Source organism: Chenopodium album, chromosome 21, assembly GCF_948465745.1.
Source record: "Chenopodium album chromosome 21, dcCheAlbu1.1, whole genome shotgun sequence".
Lineage (NCBI taxonomy): Eukaryota > Viridiplantae > Streptophyta > Magnoliopsida > Caryophyllales > Amaranthaceae > Chenopodium > Chenopodium album.
Window position 1 is genome coordinate 35,463,718 of NC_137854.1, and position 4,970 is coordinate 35,468,687.

The window sequence follows — 4,970 nt, forward strand, 5'->3', positions numbered from 1 at the left end:
GAGATGTTTACCATGGTTCCTAATATTCTCCGGGAGTCCAATTGAGTGGGTGGAACCATCCCATATGCTTTTAAACAGTAAATTTACCCGTTCCAAACTTGCAACGATATCGTGACCTCAGGCCTACCACGGACATTTATGGCAACAAATAAGAGTCATATATGGTTCCAAACGTCATTATATGACCCTAATATGTATCCCTTAGGGTCTCAAGACTTTTCACCACCGGGCCCCGTAACCTCAAAATTCCTCAAAAAGCGTGGATTTTAGCCTTCAATTTTGGAATTTTTTCGCTCGGAAATAAAAATTGCCGAGATGTTTACCATGGTTCCTAATATCCTTCGGGAGTCCAATTGAGTGGGTGGAACCATCCCATATGCCTTTAAACAGTCAATTTACCCGTTCCAAACTTGCACCGATATCGTGACCTCAGGCCTACCACAGACATTTATGGCAACATATGAGGGTGATATATGGCTCCAAACGTCATTATATGACCCTAAGATGTATCCCCTAGGGTCTCAAGACTTTTCGCCACCGGGCCCCATAACCTCAAAATTTCTCAAAAAGCGTGGATTATAGCCTTCAATTTTGGAATTTTTTCGCCCGGAAATAAAAATTGCCGAGATGTTTTCTATGGTTCCTAATATCCTCCGGGAGTCCAATTGAGTGGGTGGAACCATCCCATATGCCTTTAAACAATCAATTTACCCGTTCCAAACTTGCAACGATATCGTGATCTCAAGCCTACCACGGAAATTTATGGCAACATATATGGGGTCATATATGGTTCCAAACGTGATTATATGACCCTAAGATGTATCCCCTAGGATCTCAAGACTTTTCGCCACCGGGTCCCGTAACCTCTAAATTCCTCAAAAAGCGTGGATTATAGCCTTCAATTTTGGAATTTTTTCTTCCAGAAAAAAAATTGCCAAGATGTTTACCATGGTTCCTTATACTCTCCGGGAGTCCAATTGAGTGGGTTGAACCATCCAATATGCCTTTAAACAATCAATTTACCCGTTCCAAACTTGCAACGATATCGTGACCTCAGGCCTACCACGGACATTTATGGCAACAAATAAGAGTCATATATGGTTCCAAACGTCATTATATGACCCTAATATTTATCCCCTAGGGTCTAAAGACTTTTCGCCACCGGGCCCCGTAACCTCAAAATTCCTCAAAAAGCGTGGATTATAGCTTTCAATTTTGTAATTTTTTCGCCCGGAAATAAAAATTGCCGAGATGTTTACCATGGTTCCTAATATCCTCCGGGAGTCCAATTGAGTGGGTGGAACCATCTCATATGCCTTTAAACAGTAAATTTACCCGTTCCAAACTTGCTACGATATCGTGACCTCAGGCCTACCACGGACATTTATGGCAACAAATAAGAGTCATATATGGTTCCAAACGTCATTATATGACCCTAATATGTATCCCCTAGGGTCTCAAGACTTTCCGCCACCGGGCCCCGTAACCTCAAAATTCCTCAAAAAGCGTGGATTATAGCCTTCAATTTTGGAATTTTTTCGCTCGGAAATAAAAATTGCCGAGATGTTTACCATGGTTTCTACTATCCTCCGGGAGTCCAATTGAGTGGGTGGAACCATCCAATATGCCTTTAAACAGTCAATTTACCCGTTCCAAACTTGCACCGATATCGTGACCTCAGGCCTACCACGGACATTTATGGCAACAAATAAGAGTCATATATGGTTCCAAACGTCATTATATGACCCTCCGGAAATAAAAATTGCCGAGATGTTTATCATGGTTCCTAATACCCTCCGGGAGTCCAATTGAGTGGGTGGAACCATCTAATATGCCTTTAAACAGTCAATTTACCCGTTCCATACTTGCACCGATATCGTGACCCCAAGCCTACAACGGACATTTATGGCAACATATCAAGGTCATATATGGTTCCAAACGTCATTATATGACCTTAAGATGTATCCCCTACTTTTCATAGATTAAAGAATCTATACAAGCAAATACTATCAGGTTCTAGGAGTGACATTCCTAGAGAACCTCCATCTTATTTTAGCGACGCATAAGTTTCTTCAGAAGCAGAATTAGAGATGGCGCATCCACCACCACCTCCACCTCGCAAGCTTAGCAATTATTCGCAGCCCTCCCTGGATGATTTTCCACACCTTGCTCCTACACCAAATCTCGAGGGAGTACAATTCTAGATTAAACCCCAATTTACTACTATGATCGAAAGGAAGCAATTTAGCGGAGCTAGGGTGAAGATCCAAATCTTCATATTTTGGATTTTTGTCAATATTGCAATACTATTAGACAAGTTGGGGTCACGCAGGACCAAATCAGGGAGATTCTTTTTCCTTTTCTTTATGTGGTAAATCTAAATTGTGGTATAATGGATTAAATAGTACTGCCCTTGGTATTACTAACTAGCATACTCTTGCTTTGGATTTCTATAATAAAAATTACCCTGCAGAGAGGATAGCTTTACTACGAAGCTCAATCCTTAATTTTTCCCAAGATGCAGATGAGTCTTTTTATGAAGCTTGGAAATATTTAAGAATTTGCAGAGCGAATGCCCCCATCATGGGCTAGCATAGTGGCAGGTAATCCAAGTCTTCTACGACGGGCTTAAATATAATTCAAGAATGATTTTGGACTCTACAGCTAACGAAAGATTTATGAATTTGGATGAGAATATAACGATCAATGCTGTCGAAGAGATGTCTATTCATAATTCCTAATATGGGAATCCCAGAGGATTTGCAAATAAAGGAAAACACCAAGTCGATTCTATATCCTTTTTGCAAGCACAATTGACTTCTATTAGATAGAAAACTAAACAATATTAATAATTCTAATTCATCTTTTATTTCTAATATTTCTGCTATTGGTAATAACTCTGCAATATTTTGTGATAATTGTGGTCTTGTAGGTCATTGGGTGCAAATGTAGGAGTTCACTTGAGAAGATTAATGTTTTTCAAACCTATAAGCAAATTAGTCCATACTCTAACACCTATAATGCAGAGTTGAAAAATAACCAAAATATGTCGTACAATAGTACAAATGTGCTTAACCCTCCACCACAGGTACAACAACCACAACAAAGGTACTACCAACCTCCACATCAAAGACCACAACAGATTGTTACTTCTCATTCTGATTTTACTATCAGAAATCAAAACCATGTTAGTGTAGACACCTGATTGTGTCTCCCAAAAAACCAAACATAGTGATGAGTACATTTCACGTCATTGAATATCGAGTAAGGTGAAGTGTTGAAGAGTCTCGTGAATTTCCCTTATTCTAAAACGTTTTAATTCAAAATTAATTCATTTCGTATTTCTATAATCATTCATTTCGTGTCCTATTTATGAAAAACGCCAGTCCAGTTTAGCTTGGTCCATAATCTGGTCCAATAATTGTGGAGTTGGATGGGGCATGAAAAGAGCTTTCCAACGATATATTATAAACCCAATTCCGAGTTATAACGAAGTTATGGTCAAAATACTAAACTGGGCCCAAATCGAGCTTTATATGCAGACCCAATGATCATGTGGAGGGTCCGTTAATTTTAATTATATTTCTAAAACCATTAGGATTTATCTTAATTTTCTAGAATTATCTAGAAGATTGTTTTAAGTTCTAAAGGCGTTAGGATTGATTATTATCTTCTAGAAGGTTCTAGTATATCTTATTTTTGAAAGATAATGACTAAGAATTTTATGTCGGAAAAAACAAGTGTTTTTAATAGATTTAAATCTGACTTAATAAGGATAAGTACGGATATTCGGGTAACCTAATTTGATTGGGCTGGAAGTCGAATTCCGTACGAATTCTTATCGTACGGAATTTATCGCACCACGTCAGATCCATCGCGCAACGATGGATTTATCATGATGCGATAAAGTCGTCGCGTCGCAAAAAATATGTCGCGTCGCAATGAAACCTGTATTACTCTTAGTCAAATTCTTACTCGTTTTCTGATCTGTTCGGTCGTTTTCTCTATAAATAGAGACGATTATCTCTATTTCTATTCACCAACAGCCATCATCAATCATCTCTTTCTCTCTCTAAGCTAAAGCTTATTCTTTCTTTCTCTCTCTTTATATTTCTAAACCTTTTCTTAAACACACACCAGACGTCCTTCAAGAGACTCGAATACACCTAGCCAAGCTCGAAGTTGCCTTAGACCTCAACGTGAAAGGTTGATAGTTCTGAGGGTTTGGACCCAAATTTATACTTCATCTATTATTTTGATTGTTTTATTTTATTGAAGTTACTATCATGTGTATTCTTTTATTAGAAAGATATATGAGGCTTCAAAGTGAGTAATTCAATTGATCTATTGCTTTAGGAATCATGTTTAGATTATTTCATTGATTCCTGGTATTAGAGGCTTTTATTGCTTCATAGTATCATATTAGGGCTTAAGCTTTGATTTTTATTGCTTAGTGACATGCTATGATTTGTTATTAATCATGTTAGTATCATGCCTAGGATCTTGCTAATATTATGCTTTGAGAATATTATTATTATGATGATGATTTGTTATGTCGATATTAATATTATTATGTTGCTTGATATTATTATTGTTTTTGCTTGATCACACCTTTCTGGATGTTTAAAGGTAATTTGTAATTGAAATCACACTTAATAAGATAATTAATAATTTTGTTTAGGCTAATATGATTTTAATTCAAGTGATCACCAATAATAGAATTATATGTGCATTAACAATCAGCCAACGTAGATTAAATATGCTTATGATTAATTAAATGATTGTATGTTGATGGGAAAGCACACATGAATATGAGAAGAATAAAGTAGAGGCCTATTTAGAGCGGGTTGAATCTCTTTTAGGTTGGATTCGTACCATCATCCCCGAATATCCTGTTATGGTTCAGGATCACTATGGAGTTAGCGATCTCTGTGATCATGAATGGGGTGTAACCTTCACCCGTGAACGGT

The 4,970-nt window shown here is 37.4% G+C and overlaps 1 pseudogene; it reads right to left on the reverse strand.

Annotated features, from left to right (window-relative positions):
• Window positions 1–2,492: 2,492 nt before the first annotated feature.
• On the reverse strand, window positions 2,493–2,590 carry LOC145603281 (small nucleolar RNA R71; annotated as a pseudogene).
• Window positions 2,591–4,970: the final 2,380 nt, after the last annotated feature.